We start from the raw sequence: 23,075 nt of genomic DNA, 5'->3' as shown, positions 1-23,075 counted from the left end.
AAAATTATGTTGGAAGAAAAGATTTCCTTTAGATCTTTAAGAAAATATTGTTAGCATCAGGCCACAACAAACAGAACTTGAGGGAAAAAAAAACGTATATGAGCTGAAAATGAGTTGAAGGAGAGTATTATAATTTTGCACCTTTTAAAAGGGGAAAGAAAACTGAAAACAGCGTGATGCAATAAAAGTTGAACCTTGGGTTAAAAAAATTAAAATCTTTATAATTTATTAAGAGGTAATCAATCCCTTAAGGAAATTTTATTGTTGTAATGAATTCTTTAGTGTGTGTGTTTCATTACATCACACCCAATGTCTAGAAAAACCCATTATAATTTTCCTTTAATTATAGACGACTTGATCATATAAAAGTTTTTGGTTTTTTTAGGTAAATCCTTTTATTATGACTTACACAGACCATTCATGACATGCTTGGACTTTTTGGTTTGTTCTGAACATCTTTCTTTCCTATACAACCAGTCATTTTATTCTTGGTCTAAATTTACCATACAAGATTATTTTTCATATAAAATTATTTCTCATTTGGGCATAGTGGCTCATGCCTGTAATCCCAGCACTTTGGGAGGTTGAGGCTAGTAGATCACCTCAGGTCAGGAGTTCGAGACCAGCCTGGCCAACATGGCAAAACCCCATCTCTACTTTAAATACAAAAATTAGCTGGGCGTGGTGGCAGGTGCCTATAGTCCCAGCTACTCAGGAGGCTGAGGCAGGAGAATCACTTGAACCCTGCAGGAAGAAGGTTGCAGCGAGCCAAGATTGCACCACTTCACTCTAGCCTGGGAGACAGAGCGAGACTTCATCTCAAAAAAAAAAAAAAAAAAAAATTAAAAAATTATTTCTCTTTAAGCTTTCTTACCAAAAAATACCTCTTTCTTTCTATAATTTTGTTTATACGTCTCTTATTTCCTGGGTCCTTTTACCTTGTTTTATACATGACCTTTAAATAAGCTTTGAATTAGACAAAAATTGTTCACCTTTTTAAAAGGGACACTTTTTTTTAGAAAGAATGTTTTCCTACAATATATTATTATTGGAAAATACCAAAATAATGAAATATCTATAATTTAATTTAATATAACTTTAGATTCTAAATTATGACTAGTTTATCTATAAGTATTTATCCTATACATTTATCTAATTATTTTATTTTAATCATTTACCTAGATTATTTATGAAAACTGCGATAGTCATCATTTAAAGTTATGAAACCGCCATTGCAAAATTATAACTGAGACAGTGAAAAAGATTTGCCCTAAGTGACTCCATCTTGCTTCTAAACTCCAAGCTGTCCTTGTTCATTCCTGGGTATGGGCCGAACTAACTTTGCTAGGAACTTAGTTTATAGTTTAGCTTTGAAATAAAAATGGTAACTATCTTCCCAAAGGAAACCTCTTACTGCCTGTGGACTAGACTGCCTAACACCACAGGATTAGAAGTTATGTTAATCTGGCCAGGCATGGGCAGCCTGTAATCCCAGCACTTTGGGAGGCCGAGGCGGGTGGATCACCTGAGGTTGGGAGTTTGAGACCAGCCTGACCAACATGGAGAAACCCTGTCTCACTAAAAATACAAAATTAGCCAGGTGTGGTGGTGCATGTGTGTAAACCCAGCTACTTGGGAGGCTGAGGCAGGAGAATCACTTGAACATGGGAGGTGGAGGTTGCGGTGAGCCAAGATCATGCCATTGCACTCCAGCCTGGGCAACAAGAGTGAAACTGTCTCAAAAAAAAAAAAAAAGTATGGTAATCTTACTAAATTCAAGATGTAGCTTTTTTATTAAACCAATATCAATGTATTATTTATTAAAGATTACACCAGCAAAGATAATTCTGTCTTGGGCTGGTTTTATAGTTTTGTAACCTCTATACCAAATTTTGACACCTTATAGTATCTGGCTGGGATAAGTATAAAATTTCTTGATAAGTAAATGCAAATGAAAATGTATTGCTGGCAAATTCTTAAGACATTTCTAATATTATTTTACCAATAATTTAAAATCCAGCTTATTTATTAAAGATTTTACTTAAGTCCTGTGAACCTGAAAAAGCATTTGACTAGTCTTTTTTTCTTTAGTATCTGATGTAAGCGCTTTTGTTTTTTTAAGCCAATTAATTAGCTCTTTTATATATTTTCAGTAGTGAAATATTGTGTGCACAACACATAAATACGTAGGTGTATTGGCATGCTGATAGAAGTACATCTTATAGATTCATAAAGACCTTTTTTTTTTATCTTAGACTTCCAGGTTCTTGATAACCTGTTTCACAACCCTGGGCAGTTGTCAGCTAAATAGCCTTAAATTTGCCTACTTAAGGAAACAACTCAGGTGAAAATCAAATAACAGAATTTACATCATAAGGTACAGAGAAGAAAAGTCTGGTGTGCTAGAGGGAGATTAAAGATAAATGTGACATCAAACATAAAATTATAAAAATCTATCATAGGATTGTATAACGAGACCAGTTTTATTTGGATAGGGACTATCTATCTTTTAACTGGATCTCTGAGCTCTAGGCAGAGCCTATACCAAATCCTGGATTTCCAAAAAGGGAGAATTATTATGAGGCTAGACTAAGTGATGTTTTTACACTGCACTTAAAGAGAATTTTTTTTAAACAAAGACGTTTCTCAGTGTTGAATACACTCTTCCTTAAAAACCTAAGGCTAGCCTCTGTTTCAAATAACTATTTTAGTCAATAAATCATGTAACACAATACAAAAGCAAGCAGCTTAAAAGCTGAGATGAACTTGTCTGTTTATACTTTTGGCACCTTCTCCACTTTCTTAAAGGAACCCCAGGCTATTATAAACTATTTCAGGTCCCTCATGCAGCAGAGGGTGCAAGAGAAAGGAAAGACAGCAGAAGTAAATGAAGAAAACAGAATTTAGTCAACTGAGAAGAAAAACCTTGCTCAAAAGAACGACAAGGTCCTAGGAGAGAAAAAAACAAACAAACCATGAAGACCTTTTAAATACAAACACACACACCCGTATACACACATATCTTGGATGTTAGCTTTTAATTAAGTTGACTTTAACAAATGAGCTCCTTCAAAAAAAGAAGTTTTTAAATCTCATTACCATATTTCAACTGGAACAAATTGGTGCTATTTCATCTTCTTTTCTTTTTTCTTTTTTTGAGATGGAGTCTTGCTCTGTTGCCCACGCTGGAGTGCAATGGCGCGATCTCAGCTCACTGCAACCTCTGCCCCTGGATTCAAGTGATTCTCCTGCCTCAGCTTCTCGAGTAGGTAGGATTACAGGCATGTGCCACCATGCCCAGCTAATTTTTGTATTTCATTTTCATTTTCTTTTTTTTTGAGATGGAGCGTTGCTCTGTTGCCCAGGCTGGAGTACAGTGGTGCAATCTCAGCTCACTACAACCTCTGCCTCCTGGGTTACAGCAATTCTCCTCCCTCAGCCTCCTGAGTAGCTGGGACTACAGGTGCACACCGCCATGTCCGGCTAATTTTTTGTATTTTAGTAGAGACAGGGTTTCACCATGTTGCCTAGGCTGGTTGCAAACTCCTGAGCTCAGGCAATCCGTCTGCCTCAACCTCCCAAAGTGCTAGGATTACAGGCGTGAGCCACTGCTGCCAACTTTATTTGTTTTTAATTTTTTGTTTGTTTGCTTTTGTTTTTAAAATTGCTGCTATTTCAGAAGTACAACCACTGCTCTTTCAGATTGTCCTGGCTAGCTAAAAGGTGGCCTTGTAAATAAAGCCCGTGTAGTACTCAAAATCAAAAATCTTTCCTCTTTTTTCTTTTTGCTGGCAGTTTTTCTCCCCCACCATACCACCTTTTTGTGTGTGTATGGGAATTTAAGTATTTGAGAGGCCTTCTTCCCCATAATTTGGAACTTTCCTTCAGATTTGATCAAGTCTGATAGAGTCAGTCAAACCTAATGGGACAAAGACCCAAACAACAACAAAAACAGAAACAACAACAATGAAAAACAGTTAAACAAAACAAATGATCACACAACTTACATGATTACTGAACACTTTAATGGTAAGGAGAAATTATGACCATCTGGTTGTTAACTTTAGCCAAGACAAAACCTCAATTCAGCTACTTACCTAGGGATGGGTCTCAGGCTGAAGACTACTCTCTATCGTCCTAGAAGCAGGAAAAAAAAATAGTCTTTTCTGTTGAGCAAGCTCAAACTCCATAAAGGAATTACCTGCTTTCCATTATCATGGAAGCAGGAAAACTTGCCTTTCTTGTTGGAAGCAAGTAAAACTCCAAAAAAAAAAAAAAAAAAAAAGAGGGAGTCATACAGCAAAATAAACTTTAGATCTCAACCAAACTTTGGGAGAGCAGGGATTCTCTGGAAGGAGTGCTCCCAGGCCTCAGCAAACTATTCATAAAGTTAGCTTATGCTGATACTGAACACCAGTAAAAGATTTGTCAAAGTTCAAGTGTTCCTCCATGCAGAGTCCCTCTGTGGTTACCAAAATGTTAACCCCAGTAATTTGAGACAAGTCTTAGTTAATTTAGAAAATTTATTTTCTAAATTAACCGGGTGTGGTGGCGCAAGCCTGTAATTCCAGCTACTCAGGAGGCTGAGGCACGAGAATTGTTTGAACCTGGAAGTTGGAGGTTGCAGTGAGTCCAGACTGCATCACTGTACTCCAGCCTGGGCGACAGAGCGAGTCTCTGTCTCTAAAAAATAAATTAAAATAAAAAGTAAAGTTTATTTTGCCACAGTTGAGGATGTGCACCCATGACGCAGTCTCAGGAGGTCCTGATGACATGTGCCCAGAGTAGTCAGACCATAGCTTGGTTTTATACATTTTAGGGAGAAATGAGACATCAGTTAATATATGTAAGATGAACATTGGTTTGGTCCAGAAAGGCGGGACAACTCAAAGCAGGGAGGGGGCTTCCAGGTCATAGGTAGAAAAAAGACAAATGGTTGCATTCTTTTGAGTTTCTGATTAGCCTCTCCAAAGAAGGCAATGAGATATGCATTTATCTCAGTGAGCAGAGGGGTAACTTTGAATAGAATGGGAGGCAGGTTTGCCCTAAGAAGTTCTCAGCTTGACATTTCCTTTTAGATTAGTGATTTGGGTGGGCAGGGGGGAGCTCATTCCTATGAATAGAGACATAAAGTAGAAGGATGGCTGTCAAGTGATGAGCGAAGGGAGGAGTGAGGAGTTAGTGTTTAATGGGTATAGAGTTTTAGTTTCACAAGATGAAAAGTTCTGTAGATGGATGGTGGTGATGGTTGCACTACAATATAAATGTGTCTAATACCACTGAATTCTCCATTTGAAAATGGTTAAAATGGGCCGGGTGTGGTGGCTCATGCCTGTAATCTTGTGGGAAACTGAGGAATGGAGAGACCAACATGAGAGTACAGGAGGATGTTTATTTTAAGGTATGCACTGGCTGAGTGGATTCATATCCAAAAAGCTGAGCATTAAACAAAGACAGAGCAGGGTTTTTATAAGTGGACTTACAAAAGTAAAACAAAAGCAGTTAATCATATAGTGCATAACTTGTGGCCTTGCATAGCTGGTGGCCTTGTAGCTGTGTCAAAAGAAAAACAAGAACTGGCTAAATACAGACATTTGTAAAACATAATCATGCTTAAGAAGCCAGGGAAAGGAGTAACAGTAAAGGAATTTGTCTTTTGCTTTTTTTTTTTTTTCCTTCAGCCTTGTTCTAGAGGGGAGGGATGTCTGGAACCCATTCCTTTGGCCTTGGCTTCTCAAACAGCATTATCTTATAACTGTCCTTGAAGTGAGCTTGCTAGGCCGAGGAAAACTTGTTCTTTTCTTTTTAACCCTTGCTTTGCCTGTTACTTTTCTTGGAGTGAATGAATGCATATTTGTTTTTAAATTTCTGCCTTAGTTTCCCCCCTTTGATGCCTTTTATATAAGAAGTTTAATAGGAGGCATCACTATTATTTAATTTTGCATGAAGAGACAAGTTTTCTTCTTTAGACAAAGGTTGACATTTACATAGAGCCCTTAGCTGACTGGTAGTTTGCCTAGCTACTATTGCCTCTATAATTGACTGAATGTTTCTAACAAGGAGAGGTAAGAGACATGGGAGTATTAGGCAACTTCCTAGTATGGCCAGAACCAATCTTATTAAAGTCTTGAACCCTCCGAAAAATGAAAAAGAGCCTCCAAAGAGAGAATCTGGAGACCACCCTTTCTACGTTTGAACTGGAACATGGGTTAATTTTCTTATTCTTGCAGTTATTTCCATAATTGTCTTTCCATTGTCATTGATTTCCAGGCAGCAATTAGTTAGATTGAATTTTCCACATACTCCTCCTTCCTGGGCTAGGAGGTAGTCTAAAGCTAATCTGTTCTGATAGATAGCATTCCTCATTTTTGTAGCTTGCTGGGTCAGTAAATCTAATGCATTTGATGTTTTATTAGTGATGATCTCAAGCCCTGCCTGTAACCTTATGATGTGCTTAAGCACATAAGTAGGAGTACGGTAACGCCATGACCTATCTTCCACCTAGGTAGCTGGCCATTTCCTGGGTCATAAATTGAATAGGTGATCTGATTGTAAGTACAAGTTCCTAGGTGAGTCCCTGTATACTCATAATAAGTATGGTATAATAGAGTCCTGGTTATACTGTTTTCTGACCATGTAGTATGTGTACAATGGGGACACCCTTCTATGGGTGTTTCTTCTAGCATGGTTAAGGGGGGTAACAACAGTAAAACAATGTACAGTATATTCATATCTAGTAAGGACAGAAGAGGTCCTTACTTGGGAGAGGAGGTTGAGCACAGTGACAGAACAATAGTAAAACAGTTAATATTACAAGGAAAACTACTAGTTCTAAGATTTCTAACTACATTTACTTGCTTGACGAGTCCTCAAGCTTTGGCTGTGCATAGACTAGTCAGCTTTCAGTGTGTGACTAGAGCAGGGCTTGTTGTTTCCTCAAACTTCAGCCGTGCGTAGGCTGGTCAGCCTCCGGAGTGACCAGAACAGGGCGGTCGTCTTCGGCAGCAGTTTGGTCCCGTCTCAGGATCAGCCGGGTTGGATGGTCTGGGTCCTGCTGGCTGGTCCACTTGTCTTGAGTTGTCGGTTTCAGCCGACTGTCGTGGATCCAGTGCACAACACCTGCAACTTTGACAATAGTGGGAGTGGGTAAGATTTCAGTATAGGGCCCATCTCATATGGTCCTAGAGAAGTTGGAGTCCACTTTTTAACCCAAACAGAATCTCCTGGTTTAAAGGGGTGTTCTGGGTCTGTTAGACTTATAGGCATTCTTTTCTGTACCCAGCCATGGATCTCTTGCATGGCTATTCCTAAAGCCTGCATTCGTTTTGTTTCCTTTTCCTTTTTTTTTTTTTTTTTGAGACACAGTCTCGCTCTGTCACCCAGGCTGGAGTGCAGTGGTGCGATCTGGGCTCACTGCAAGCTCCGCCTCCCGGGTTCATGCCATTCTCCTGCCTCAGCCTCCTGAGTAGCTGGGACTACAGGTGCCTGCCACCACGCCCGGCTAATTTTTTGTGTTTTTAGTAGAGACGGGGTTTCACTATGTTAGCCAGGATGGTCTCGATCTCCTGACCTCGTGATCCACCCTCCTCGGCCTCTCAAAGTGCTGGGATTACAGGCGTGAGCCACCACACCCAGCCACGTTTGTTTTCTTAAAGTTAATTCCCCTGGTTCTCAGAGGTTTCCTTTAATTTTACTTATGATTGGGGGAGGCTGACTGAATAAAATCTCATAGGGTGAATACTGAGTTTGTTTGGCGGGGGTGCACCTGACGTGGAAGAGGACTATAGGTAAAACCTGATTTCATTTCAGATGAGTCTTTTGGCAGTATTTCTTCAATAGCTGCTTGAGTGTCCGGTTCATGCATTTTACTTTTCCTGAACTTTGTGGCCGATAGGCTGTTTGTAACTTCCATTTTATTTTTAACAGTTTTGTTAAATCTTGCATTATTTCAGCTACAAATGCCAACTTATTGTCTGACTCTAAAGTTAAAGGCAGTCTAAACCTGTGGATATCTCTTAACAGTACTTTAGTCACTTCTCATGCTTTTTCTGTTTTGATGGGGAAAGCTTCAACCCACCCTGAAAAGGTGCAAACAAACACTGGCATGTACTGATAGCCTCCAGCACGGGGCAGTTCAGTAAAGTCTATAAGTAAGTTTTCACCAGTAGTAGCTGAATTGAAACCGGGAGCAACTCCGGTCTGGGTTCGTCAGTACCCAGTTCCCCAAAAGGCTGTACAGGGTGTCTGCAGACATTTAGAACGGCTCTATAAACATGGGATCTTAATCCGATGCTAGTCTCCCTGGAATACTCCACTTTTGCCAGTATGAAAGCCGCTGCTGGGACAAAGGTCTGATGAGTAGATACCGGTGCGAGATTTGCATGCGGTAAACCGGGCCATGGTGACCATCCATCCAAACCCATATACTTTAATGGTACTTATTCCAACAAGTGCCACTAGGTTTACAGTCTTAGACTTAAAGGACGCTTTCTTTTATATTCGCTTAGCACCAGTTAGTCCATTTTTGCATTTCAATGGGACAAGGAAGCTATGCAGCTCACCTGGACTAGGCTCCCACAAGGGTTCAAAACTCTCCTACAATCTTTGGGGAAACATTGGCTTCAGACCTCAAGGCCTATACCCCGCCAAATGATAACTGTGCTTGTTACAGTACACGGGCAACCTTCTTTTGGCAGCCCCAACCCAAGAGGACTATTATCAGAGAATTCAGGGCCTCCTCCATCGCCTGTGGAAAGCAGGTTACAAAGTGTCTAAAAAGAAAGCCTAAATTTGCCATAAAGAGGTTAAATATCTAGATTTCATAGTGAGTCATGGGGAATGCTGGCTTGGCTGAGTGAAAGCAAGACGTTTGTGCACTACCAATCCCAACCGCCCAATGTCAAATAAGAGAATTTTTAGGGGCAGCAGGATTTTGCCCCATCTGGATTCCAATTTTTTCCTTGATGGCTAAGCCGTTATATGAAGCCACAAAAGGGGGAGAAAAAAAAAACGCTCCTTTGGGAGACTAATCAGAAAATGCATTCAAACAAATCAAGGAAGCTTTAACTCAGGCCCTAGCCTTAGGACTACCAGATATAACTAAGTCTTTCTATATGTTCATGAACGAAAAGGAATGGCTATAGGAGTTCTGACTCAAGTTATAAGGTCATAACATCACCCAGTAGCATACTTATCCAAACAATTGGACTCTGTGATGCTAGGATGGCCTCCCTGTGTTAAGGCATTAGCCGCCACCACCTTGCTAAACACAAGAGGCTAGAAAATTGACTCTAAGACAGCAGTTAACCATTCGGGAGCCACACTCAGTCATAACTCTGATGGACCGACTCGCAGTTCCTGTGTACCTAATTGGGGTGACGAGCCACTCTCACCATCTCCAGTTTCCTTAGTTGGGGTGGCAAGCCACTCTCGCCACCTCCAGTTTCCTTTTCCTAACCAACTTAGTGAGCCACTCTTGCTTCCTGTGTTGATTGGGGTGAGAGTTTCATCCGAATTGACAGCCACTCTCATCGCCCCCAGCCCCTCTGGGTCGGACTATTAGGCACACCCTGGGAGGTGATCAGGCTCCCTTTCTGTCCTTACAGGATGGGTCCTGCCTTGGGCCCCAAAACCTTACCACGATTCCTGAAGTGCTCTGTTTCTAGAATCATCCTGTAGCTCCTCTCAGGTTATGTTGCGCTGCTGGGTAGGGGTGCCGGGTCACGGAGAGCTGATTTCCCCTCTGGGCTGAAGTTCTCCTGGCGGCGCCTGGGGCCACAGGTCTCCCCTGGCCCAGGGCTCCAGCCCCCCATAGGCAAGGGAGACAGTAAGCCTGCCATCTCCACTCCTGGCTGGCTCGCCAAGAAATGTTGCGGGAAACTGAGGAATGGAGAGACCAATATGAGAGTACAGGAAGATATTTATTTTTAGGTACGCACTGGCTGAGTGGATTTATATCCAAAAACCTGAGCATTAAACAAAGACAGAGCAGGGTTTTTATAAGTGGACTTACAAAAGTAAAACAAAAGCAGTTAATCATATAGTGCATAACTTGTGGCCTTGCATAGCTGGTGGCCTTGTAGCTGCGTCAAAAGAAAAACAAGAACTGGCTAAATACAGACATTTGTAAAACATAATCATGCTTAAGATTAATCATGCTTAAGCATAATCATGCTTAAGCCAGAGAAAGGAGTAACAGTAAAGGAATTTGTCTTTCTCTTTTTTTCTTTCTTCAACCTTGTTCTGGAGGGGAGGGATGTCTGGAGCCCATTCCTTTGGCCTTGGCTTCTCAAACAGCATTATCTTATAACTGTCCTTGAAGTGAGCTTGCTAGGCTGAGGAAAACTTGTTCTTTTCTTTTTAACCCTTGCCTTGCCTGTTACTTTTCTTGGAGTGAATGAATGCATATTTATTTTTAAATTTCTGCCTCAATCGCAGCGCTTTGGGAGGCTAAGGTGGGTGGATCACGAAGTCAGGAGATTGAGACCAGCCTGGCCAACATGGTGAAACTCTGTCTCTACTAAAAATACAAAAGTTAGCCAGGCGCGGTGGCACGCTCCTGTAGTCCCAGCTACTTGGGGGGCTGAGGCAGGAGAGTTGCTTGAACCTGGGAGGCGGAGGTTGCAGTGAGCCGAGATTGCGCCACTACACTCCAGCCTGGCAACAGAGCAAGACTCCGCCTCAAAAAAAAAGAAAAGAAAAGAAAAGAAAATGGTTAAAATGGAAATTGTTACGTTTATTTTACCACAATTTTTTTTTTAAAGAAATGAGCTATCAAGCAAAGCAAAGACATGGGTAAATGTTGAATGTATATCAGTAAGTCAAAGAAGCAAGTCTGATGGCTTTTTACTATATAATTCTTTTTTTTTTTTTTTTTTTTTTTTTTTTTGAGATGGAGTCTGGCTCTGTTGCCAGGCTGGAGTGCAGTGGCATGATCTTGGCTCACTGCAACCTCCACCTCCCGGGTTCAAGCGATTCTCCTGCCTCAGCCTCCCGAGTAGCTGGGACTACAGGGGCCTGCCACCATCCCTGGCTAACTTGTATTTTTAGCAGAGATGGCGTTTCGCCATGTTGGTCAGTATTGTCTCGATCTCTTGACCTTGTGATCCACCCGCCTCAGCCTCCCAAAGTGCTGGGATTACAGGTGTGAGCCACTGTGCCTGGCCATGATTCTACTTATATGCATTATGAAAGGTAAAACTACAGAGATGAAAAACAAGTTGGTAGGAATTCAGTAAGGGAGGAGGATTGAATAGGTAAATCACAGGATATTTTAGGATGGTGACATTATTTTGTGTAATACCATAATGGTAGTGACATGATACATGATACCTTGCATTTGTCAAAACCCTTAGAACCTAACGTATGCAAATTAAAAATAAATCATTTAGGAGCTCAGATAGATCATCCCAAGATGAAATAAAGAACGTGACAAAATAATCTAACTGTATTATGAACAAACCTCAATGAAGGAAATGGGAGAAAATTGCTGACCTAAGTAACTTTGGAAATGAGTGGATTCTGTAAAACTAAATGCAAAAGGAATACAGACTAGGGAACAATATGGCCAAGTAGAGGCCTCCAGAAATTGTCCTCCCTGCAGGAACACCAAATCGAACAACTATGCACACAAAAAACACCTTCATTACAACCAAAAATCGGGTGAGTAATCATAGTACCTGGTTTTAACATCACATTAAGGAAAGAGGCACTGAAGAGGGTAGGAAAAATAGTCTCAAATTGTCTACAGCACCCCTCTCTGATCACCTAGCTGTGGCTGCATAGCACAGAGAGAGAATCTGTGCACTTGTGGGAGGGAGAGTGGAGTGATTATGGGACTTTGCATTGGAGCTCAGTGCTGCCCTGTCACAGCGGAAAGCAACACAAGGCAGAACTCAGCTGGAGGCCAAGGAGGGAGCATTTGCATCAGCCCTAGCCAGAGTCATATTACCCATCCCAGTGGTCAGAACTTGACCTCTGGCAAGCCACCACCATTTGGTGAAGGGCTCTGGGGTCCTAAATAAACTTGAAAGGCAGTCTAAGCCCTAAGGATTGCAATTGCTGGGCAAGTCCTGGTGCTGTGCTGGGCTTGGAGCCAGGGTACTCGTACTCAGGTACATGTGACATGTACATGGAGCCAGGGAGGCCAAGGCAGTGCTTGCATCATCCCTCTCCCAACCTCAGGCAGTGCAGTTCACAGCTCTGGGAGAGACTCCTCCCCTCTACCTGAGGAGAGATGGGAGAGTAAAGAGGACTTTGTCTTGCAACTTGGATACCTGCTCAGCCACAGTAGGATAGGGCACCAGACAGAGTCCTGAGGACCCCATTCCAGGGTCTAGCCATCACGTGACATTTCAAGACACACCCTGGGCCAGAAGGAAACCCACTGCCTTAAAGGGAAGGAATAATCAGTGGTGGTAACCAGGCATTATTCCCCCTGGGCCTTGGGTAAAACTCAGAGCTGTGTTGCCTTTAGATGTGACCCAGCACATTCCTAGCTGTGGTGGCTACTTGAATAAAGAAGACGGAGTAGTAAAGGGCATTTCGTCTTATGGCTTGGGTACCAGCTCAGCCACAGTGGGATAGAGCACCAAGCAGGCTCTTGGTGTCCCCAATTCCAGGTCTTGGCTCATGGATGGCATTTCTGGACCTGCCCTGGGCCAGAGGGGAGTCCTCTACCCTGAAGGGTGAGTCCCAGGCCTCACAGCATTCACCACAAGCTGATTGAAGAGCCCTTGGACCTTGAGTGAACATTGGTGGTAGCCTGGCAGTACTTGCCACGCGCTCAGGGCAGTGGTAGCCATGAAGAGAGACTCCTGTTTGTGGAAAGGGGAGGGAAGAGGGAGAAGGACTTTGTTTTGTGGCTTGGATGCCAGCTCAGCAGCAGTAGATAAGATTTCTAAGGTTCTTGGCTCCAGACTCTGGCTCCCAGTGGCATCTTTCGACACACCCAGGGCCAGGGGGACCTTACCACCCTAAAAGGAAGGACACAAACCTGCTGTATTTGCCACCTGCTGATTGTAGATCCCTTGGGTCTTGAGTGAATGTAACTGGTAGTCAAGCAATGGTCACTGTGGACCTTGGGTGAAACCCAGTGCTATGTTTGTTTCAGGTCTGACCCAGGACAGTCCCAGTGGTGGTGACCACAGGGGAACTTATGTCACCCCTCTCCCAGCTCCAGGAAGTTCAGTACAGAGAGAGAGAGACTTCATTTGTGGGGGACAGTAAAGGATGAGAACAAGAGTCTCCGCCTGGTAATCCAGAGAATTCTCCTAAATCTTACCCAAGACCACTAAGGCACTACCTCTGAGTCTTCAAGAGCCACAACATTACTGGGCTTGGGGTTTCCCCTAGTGCAGATACGGCTGCAGTGATAAACAACTTAAATCACAGCATCCAAGTCCCTTCGAATGGCTGGAAATCCTTCCCAAGAAGGACAGGTACAAACAAGCCCAGACTGCGAAGACTACAATAAATACCTAATTCTTCAATGCCAGACACCGATGAACATCCACAAGCATCAAGACCATCCTGGAAAACATGACCTCACCGAATGAACTAAATAAAGCACCAGCCACCAGTCCCAGCTGTCTCTTAGCAGAACTGATCAAGCAGAAGAAAGAATTAGTGAGTTTCAAGACAGGCTATTTGAAAATACACAGCCAGAGGAGACAAAAAAGAGTTAAGAAGAAGGAGGCATGCCTGCAAGATCTAGAAAATAGCCTCAAAGGGGGAAATCTAAGAGTTATTGGCCTTATAGATCTGGGTAGAAAGTTTATATAAAGAGATAACGGATAGTTTTCCAAACCTAGAAAAGGATATCAATATTTAAGTACAAGAAGGTTGTAGAACACCAAGCAGATATAGCCCAAATAAAAGTACCTTGAGACACTTAATAACCAAACTCCCAAAGGTCAAGGGTAAAGAAAGGACCCTAAAAGCAGCAAGGGGAAAAGAAAATTACATACAATGGAGCTCTAATATGCCCGGGAGCAGACTTTTCAGTGGAAATCTTAAAGGCCAGGAGAGAGTGGCATGACAAATTTACAGTGCTGAAGGAAAAAAACTTTAATACTAGAATAGTATATCCAGTGAAAATATCCTTCAAACATAAAGGAGAAACAAAGAATTCCCCAGACAAACAAAAGCTGCCAGAGTTCATCAACACCAGACCTGTCCTACCAGAAATGCTAATGAGAGTTCTTCAATCTGAAAGAAAAGAATGTTAATGAGCAATAAGAAGGCATCTGAAGATATAAAACTCACTGGCAATAGTAAGTACACAGAAAAGCACAGAATATTATAACACTGTAATTTTGGTATGTAAACTACTCATATCTTCAGTAGAATAAAAGACGAAACTGTCAGTGTTACAGCTTTTTTAGAATTTGTCCAGCAGGCTTTCTTGTTTTTACTGGAAGCCTCCCTCGCAAAATATGAACCTGTCAAAAATAAAAAGTACAACAACTTTTCAAGATACAGACAATATAATAATATATAAATAGAAAAAGCAAAAGGGTAAAAAGCAAGCAGATGAAGTTAAAATGTAGAGTTTTTATACGTTTTCTCATTGCATGTTTGTTAGTTCATTTGTTTATGCAACCAGTGTTAAGTTGTCATCAGCTTAAAATAATGGGTTGTAAGATATTATCTGCAAGCCTTGTGGTAACCTCAAATCGAAAAACATACAACAGATACACAAAAAATAAAAAGCAAGAATTTAAAACATACCACCAGAGAAAATCACCTTCATTACAAGGAAGACAGGAAGAAAGGACAGAAGGAGGTGAAGACTACAAAACAACCAGAAAACAAATAAAAGGCAGTAGTAAGTTCTTATCAATAATAACATTGAATATAAATGGACTAAACTTCAATCAAAAGACACCGAGTGGCTGAATGGATTAAAAAAACAAGACCCAGTGATCTACTGCCTGCAAGAAATATACTTCTCCTATGAACACACACACACACTGAAAATAAATGGATGGAAAAAGAAAGGGCAGGAGTAGCTATATTTTTATAAGACAAAATAGATTTCAGGACAAAAGCTATTTTAAAAAGACAAAGAATATTATTGTAAAATGATAAAGGGGTCAATTTAGCAAGAAGATAATAACAGTTATAAAAATATATGCACTCAACACAGGAGCACCCAGACATATAAAGCACATATTATTAAAGCTAAAGAGAGAGAGAGACCCCAATGCAATAATAGCTGGAGCCTTCTACACCACATTTGCAACATTGGACAGATCATCCAGACAGAAAATCAAAAAAGAAACATCAGACTTCGTTTGCACTATAGACCAAATGGACCTAATGATATTTACAGAACATTTCATCCAACAGCTGCAGAATACACATTCTCCTCAGCACTTACATCACTCTTAAGGATAGACTATATGTTAGACCACAAAATAAGACTTTAAAAATTGAAAAAAAAAAAAGCCATATGTGGTGGCTCACGCCTGTATTCTCAGCACTTTGGGAGGCCAAGGCGGGCAGATCACCTGAAGTTGGGAGTTCGAGACCAGCCTGACCAACATGGAGAAACCCTGACTCTACTAAAAATACAAATAAAATTAGCTGGGTGTGTAGGTGCATGCCTGTAATCCCAGCTACTCGGAAGGCTGAGTCAGGAGAAGCGCTTGAACCCAGGAGGCGGAGGTTGTGGTGAGCCGAGATCGCGCCATTGCACTCTAGCCTAGGCAACAAGAGCGAAACTCCGTCTCAAAAAAAAAAAAAAAGAAAAAGAAAAAATTGAAAAATAATTGAAAAAAAGAAATTATATCAGGTATCGTCTCTCATTACAATGGAATACAACCAGAAATCAATAATAAAAGGAGTTTTGAAAACTATACAAACATATGGAAATTAAACAATATGCTCCTGAGTGATCATGGGTCAATGAAGAAATTAAAAAAGAATTTTTAAAATTTCTTGCAACAAATGAAAATGGAAACACAACATGCCAAAACCTATGGGATACAACAAAAGCAGTATGAAGAGGAAAGTTTATAACAATAAGCACCTACGTTAAAAAAAAAAAGTAAAACATCAAACAAACAACCTAATGATGCATCTTAAAGACCTAGAAGGCCAGCTTGCTGGCTCACACATGTGGCCAGCACTTTGGGAGGTTGAAGTGGGCAGATTGCTTGAGCCCAGGAGTTCAAGACCAGCCTGGGCAACATGGCAAAACCCCATCTATATAGAAAATACAAAAGAAAGAGAGAGAGAGAGAGAGAGGGAAAGAGAGAGAGAGAGAGAACTAGAAAAGCAAGAGTAAATCAAACCCAAAGTTAGAAGAAGAAAAGAAATAATAAAGATCAGAGCAGAAATAAATGCATTTGAAATGAAGAAAACAATACAAAAGATCAACAAAATGAAAAGGTGCTTTTTTTTTTTTTTTTTTGAGACTGAGTCTTGCACTATTGCCCAGGCTAGAGTGTAGTGGTGCGATCTCGGCTCATTGCAACCTCTGCCTCCCGGGTTCAAGCAATTCTCCTACCTTAGCCTCCTGAGTAGCTGAGATTACAGGCACCTGCCACCACGCCTGGCTAATTTTTCTTTTTTTTTTTTTTGTACTTTTAGTAGACACAGGGTTTCAACATGTTGGTCAGGCTGTTTTTGAACTCCTGACCTCTTAATCCACCCACCTTGGCCTCCCAAAGTGCTGGGATTACAGGCATGAGCCACTGCACCTGGCCGAAAAGTTGCATTTTTGAAATGATAAACAAAAGTGACAAACCTTTAGCCAGACTAAGAAAAAAAGAAGTTCCAAATGAATAAAATCAGAGGTGAAAAGGAAGACATTACAACTGATACCACAGAAATTCAAACTTCATTAGAGGCTACTATGAACAACTGTATGCCAATAAATTGGAAAAACCTAGAAGAAATGGATAAATTCCTAGACACATACAACTTACCAAGATTGAACCATGAAGAAATACAAATCCTGAATAGACCAGTAACAAATAATGGGATTAAAGCTGTAATAAAAGTCTCCCAGCAAAGTAATTTACCAAACATTTGAAGAATGTAAATTGGTAAATTGGTAAATTACCAAACATTTAAAGAAAAACTAATACCAATCCAACTTAAGTTATTCCAAAAAATAGAGGAGGCGGGAATACTTCCAAACTCATTCTATAAGACAAGTATTACCCTGATACCAAAACCACACAAAGACACATCAAAAAAAGAAAACTACAGGCCAGTATCTCTGGTGAACATTGATGCAAAAATCTTAACAAAATATTAGTAAACTGAATTCAACAACACATTAATAAGATCATTTATCATGACCAAGTGGAATTCATCCCAGGGATACAAAGATGGTTCAACTTAATCAATGTAATACATCATATCAACAGAATGAGGGACAAAAATCATGTATCATTTCAATTGCTGCCAAAAAAGCATTTGATAAAATTCAACATCTTTTCATGATAAAAATCCTCAGCAAACTGGGTATAGAAGGAACATGCCTCAACACAATAAAAGCTATATATGACAGACCCACAGCTGGTATCACACTGAATGGGGAAAAACTGAAAGCATTTTCTCTGAGTTCTGGAACAAGACAAAGAAGCCCCCTTTCATCACTGCTATTCAACATAGTACTGAGCAATCAGACAAGAGAAAGAAATAAAAAGCATCCAAATTGAAAAGAAAGAAGTCAAATTGTCCTTGTTTGCAAATGATAAGAGCTTATATTTGGAAAAACCTAAAGACTCCACCATAAAACTACTAGAACTGGCAAACAAATTCAGTAAAGTTGCAGAACACAAAATCAACATACAAAAATCAGTAGCACTTCTGTATTCCAACAGTGAACAATCTGAAAAAGAAAGAAAGTAATCTTATTTATAATAGCTACAAATAAAATAAAATATCAAGGAATAAACTTAACCAAATAAGTGAAATATCTCTACAATGAAAACTATGAAACACTGATACAAGAAGTTGAAGAGGACACCCAAAAAGTGAAAAGATATTCCCTGTTCATGAATTAGAAGAATCAATATTATTAAAAAGTCTGTATTACTCTAAGCACTCTACAGATTCAGTGCAATCCCTATCAAAATATAAGTGACATTCTTCACAGAAATGTAATCCTAAAATATATATGGAACTGCAAAAGACCCAGAATAGCTAAAGCCATCCTGAGCAAAAACAACAGAACTGGAGGCATCACATTACCTGACTTCAAATTATACTACAGAGTGATAGTAACCAAAATAGTATGGTGCTGGCATAAAACCAGACACATAGACCAGTGAAACAGAATAGAGAACTCATAAACAAATCCATATAACTACAGTGAACATTTTTGACAAAGATGCCAACAACATATCTTGGGGAAAGGACAGTCTCTTCAATTAATGATGGTGGGAAAACTGGATATCCATATGCAAAAGAATGAAACTGGACTCCTATCTCTCACCATATACAAAAATAAAATTGAAGTGGATTAAAGACTTAAATCTAAGACCTGAAACTATGAAACTACTAAAATAGAACATTGGGGAAATTTTCCAGGGGTATTTTGTGGGTCTGTCATATATGGCTTTTATTTGTAGCTATTGGGTAAGGATTTCTTGAGTAATAGCTCATAAGCACAGGCTACCAAACAAAAATGGACAAATGGGATCACATCAAGTTAAAAAGCTTCTACACAGCAAAGGAAACAATCAACAGAGTAAAGAGAAAACCCACAGAATGAAAGAAAATATTTGCAAACTATCCATCTGACAAGATATGAATAACCAGAATATATAAGGAGCTCAAACAACTCAAAAGGGAAAGATATAATAATCTGATTAAAAAATGGATAAAAGATCCAAATAGACATTTCTCAAAAGAAAACATACAAATGGGAAACAGATATTTAAAAAGGTGAAATGCAAATGAAAACTACAATGAGATATCATCTCACCCTAGTTAAAATGGATTTTATCCAAAAGATAGTCAGTAACAAACACTGGCACAGATGTGGAGAAAGGGGAACCCTCATACACTGTTGATGGGAGTACATATTAGTATAACCCCTACGGAGGACAGTATAGAATTTCCTCAAAAAACTAAAAATGGAGCTACCATATGATCCAAGAATCCCATTGCTAGGTATATACTCAAAGGAAATCAGTATGTTGAAGACATATCTGCACTCCCTTGTTTATTGCAGCACTATTCACAATAGCCAAGATTTGGAAACAACCTCAATGTCCATCAACAGATGAATGGATAAAGAAAATGTGGTATATATACACAATGGAGTACTATTCACCCATAAAAGAGAATTAGATCCTGTCATTTGCAACAACATGGATGGAACTGGAGGACATTATGTTAAGTGAAATAAGCCAGGCACAGAAAGACAAACTTCTCATGTTCTTACTCATTTGTGGGAGCTAAAAGTTAAAACCATTGAACTCACAGAGAGTGTAGAGTGATGGTTACCAGAGACTGAGAAGGCCAGTGGGTGAGAAATGGGGATGGGTAACATATATAAAAATATAGTTAGATACAATGAATAAGATCTAGTGTTTGATAGCACAACAGGGTGACTGCAGTCAGCAATAATTTGTTGTATATTTTAGAATAACTGAGCGAGTACAGTTGGAATGTTTGTAACACAAAGAAAGGATGAATGCTTGAGGTGATGGATACCCCTTTACCCTGATGTGATTATTACACATTATATGCCTGTATCAAAATATCCCATACACTCCATAAATACATACACTTACTATGTACCCATAAAAATTAAAAATTAAAAAAAAAACAAATTTCTCTAGCTTTATCTTACATGTTTTACCACCAGCTAACATATATAACATTAATAATTAACATCCCAGGAATAACCCAGTACTGAAGACCCAGTGCTCCACTAAGTGAACCTTGCCCTCCCATGAAAGAACACTTGACAAAGCTACTGACTTACTCACCATTGCTCTAGTGCAGTACTACCACCCTTGGCCCTGGGCAGACAGGGCCCTGTCACCCTCCATCCCACTGTGGAGTACCCACCTTGAAATTTTAAGTTTCTCTCTTTTGACTGGGACAGGCTGGGACTAGTAGTGTTCTCCAGGTGGGATGCTCTAAACTCAGTTTCTCCCCTTCAAGTACTCTCTAACCTTCTTCCTAGTGCATGGGGTCAAACAGATGTCCTGAGGAGCTGCAGAACTTGTGCCAATGGGGTGGTCTCAGAGCCCAGTGGCCAGGCCACATTTCCAAAAGGACAGTCTGTGGGGCAGATCACTCCTGCTGGCCAGCACAATATTATTTTACTGGCTCATGTGAAGTTGGACCATTAGGATGGTGCCGATGCAGATTTCGGTTGACTGTCACAAGCAGACACTGAGCTGCTATACCTTAGCACTTTGTTGATCTTCCCCCTCATATATGTTGGAATTTCTGCTGCTTCTCTACTACTGACCTTTTGGCTTGGGCTGCATGTGTGGGGCTGTCCACTGACTCTTGGTGTGTACACTGTGACACCTCCTATCCAGAGCACTCCTGTGCAGATGGGCCACTCATCTATTCTGCCTGCTGATGAAAGGGAAGGTTCCACTGACATTGAGGAAGAGTACATTCAAGGAAATGCAATGATAACACCCTAATGAGTTCAAGAGAAGACATAGTTGGAAGGTGAGTCATGTGTTTGTGCCATAAAATCTGAAATGATAGGCTGGGCATGGTGGCTCACGCCTGTAATCCCAGAATTTTGGGAGGCCCAGGCCGGGGGATCACCTGAGGTCAGGAGTTCGAGACAAGCCTGACCAACATGGAGAAACCTTGTCTCTACTAAAAATACAAAATTAGCCAGGCATGGTGGCGCATGCCTGTAATCCCAGCTACTGGGGAGGTTGAGGCAGGAGAATTGCTTGAACCCGGGAGGCAGAGGTTGCAGTGAGCCGAGATCGCACCATCGCACTCCAGCCTGGGCAACAAGAGTGAAACTCTGTCTCAAAAAAAAAAAAAAAAAAAAAAACCCTGAAATGATAATTTAACATTACCGGAAAAGTAGTTACCATTTCCATTCAGACTCTGGGTAAGACGTGCATTTGTGTTAGTCATCAATGAAGCATGATAACAGTCTTTATAACGGAGTCACTGGAGCCACGTGCTTATGGTGGATGATTCAGTGTCATGAGTTAAAGGTTTTGAGGATCAGCAGAAGCCAAAAGGTCTATATTGCTTCAATACAAACAGGTTCCAAACAGTCATGGCATTGTGAGTAATAACAGCATTGCTACCTTCTTGAGGAGCTATGAAACCGTGAGGAATGGTGCATTTGAAAATAAAGAACATAAAAAGATGGTTCTCAAACCAGAACAGAAAGACACGGCACTTGGACACTACAAAGAATCTTCGTGCGCACTGACTTGACAACAAATACCTGAATACCTCTTCTATACTCATTCTAAATCTTCATCAGTAAATCACCATAGCTCACATAAGCTCATGAGTTTTGCAATACATTTTAAAACATATTGTTAATATTAACATTCCCCCCACCCGTACACACACCCACACACACTGGCCCAGGGCCTTGCATGCCCCAGGGAAATAGTTTTCTGTGGAAGGTGGTGGCAGCAAGTTTGCACCCCCCTCCACCCCACCACCCCTTGGGGCATTTGGCATTGTCTGGAGACAGTTTTGATTGTCACAGCAGGTGGGAGCGGGCATTGCTACTGGCATCTAGCAGGCAGAGGACAGGGATCCTATGAAACATCCTGCAGTGCACAGGACAGCACCCAGGACAAAGAATTGATTTGGTCCCAAATGCTATTAGTGCCAAGATTGAGAAACTCTGTTAGGGCATCCCTGTTCTAGTAAACTTATTCTTAGGCGTATCTGTTCCCCTACAGCAGTGTTTTTCAAAAGGAGCCACAGACCACTGCCTCAGACTCACATGGATGTCATTTAAAATGCCTACTTGCTGGGCACGGTGGCTCACGCCTGTAATCCACTTTGGGAGGCCGAGGCGGGCAGATCATGAGGTCAGGAGATTGAGACCACGGTGAAACCCCATCTCTACTTAAAAAAAAAAAAAAAAAAAAATTAGCCAGGTACGGTTGCGGGCGCCTACATGTGGTCCCAGCTACTCGGGAGGCTGGGGCAGGAGAATGGCATGAACCTGGGAGGCGGAGCTTGCAGTGAGCCGAGATCGCGCCTCTGCACTCCAGCCTGGGTGATAGAGCGAGACTCTGTCTCAAAAAAATAAAAATAAAAAATAAAAAAAATAAAATGCCTACTTACAGATCCTTACTCAGATCTCTGTGATGGGGTCCTGGAATAAGCTTCCAGTGATTCTTGAAACTGTGAGAGCTGGTGCTCCGGAAATGGCCTTGGCCACCCATCTAGATTCCTTTACCCAGGGGTTTGTTCATTCTCTCAACAAATATGAATTGGGTGCCTAGTCTGTGCCAGGCACTGTGCAAGGCGCTAGGGACAGATGAAGTCTCTGTCTTCAGGTGCTTAAGTTGGGGCAGGGAGCCAGAAAATAATAAACATATAATATGAGATGAGTGGTAGAGGTGCTGCAAATTAAAACTACACAGGTCAAAGGGGATAGAAAGGGACTGGGGATGGATTTGTGTGTTTGTGCTACTTTGTGAGAGTATCTAGGGGAGCCTTTCAGGCAGAGGAATAGCAAAAGGGAGGAGGCCAGTGGGCAGAGCAGGGTGAAGGAGAGGCATGGTGTTGGGAACTGAGGCCAGAGAGGAAGCTGTGTATCAGGTCACCCAGGGTCGGGCGGGTGAAAAGGCCAGGGGTAAGAGATAAGCAGAATTGGAGGATACAGACTCTGATAGGATCTTGGAATGCTGTGAGTAATGGGGAAACTGCTGGGGGTGGTGGGGGGAACTCAGTGACAGGGGTTTTGCATTGCAATACCCACAACAGCACAAATGTTTAAGTGAAGGAACGTTTGGCCACATTTGTCAAATGCCTACAATTTGCCAGGAATTTACACACGTGTTCTGATTTGAACTTACAACAATACTATGAGATGAGTGTTACTGTCCCCATTTTATAGATAAGAAAATTTCAGACCCAGA

General features: G+C 41.0%; 1 protein-coding gene and 1 non-coding gene across 9 annotated transcripts in view; both read left to right on the top strand.

Moving 5' to 3' along the window:
* PAK1 (p21 (RAC1) activated kinase 1) overlaps positions 1 to 23,075 on the top strand; it is a 269,840-nt gene that overhangs the window by 8,920 nt on the left and 237,845 nt on the right. Inside the window, exon 4 of one of the 8 annotated variants that reach the window (XM_054526054.2) lies at positions 3,161 to 3,269. The exons of 6 other annotated variants lie outside the window; for them this stretch is intronic. The gene's annotated coding sequence lies outside the window, so the exon portion shown is untranslated. Of the gene's footprint in view, positions 1 to 3,160; positions 3,270 to 20,527; positions 20,662 to 23,075 lie in introns of those variants that run through there. One more of the 8 variants, XM_054526059.2, reaches the window with a different exon arrangement.
* Positions 14,365 to 14,425, top strand: LOC112135601 (U7 small nuclear RNA). Its single transcript, XR_002916862.1, has one exon. It is a non-coding gene; the product is annotated as a U7 small nuclear RNA (small nuclear RNA).

This window comes from Pongo abelii, chromosome 9 (genome assembly GCF_028885655.2).
Source record: "Pongo abelii isolate AG06213 chromosome 9, NHGRI_mPonAbe1-v2.0_pri, whole genome shotgun sequence".
NCBI classification, from domain to species: domain Eukaryota; kingdom Metazoa; phylum Chordata; class Mammalia; order Primates; family Hominidae; genus Pongo; species Pongo abelii.
This window is presented reverse-complemented; position numbering and strand designations above follow the sequence as displayed.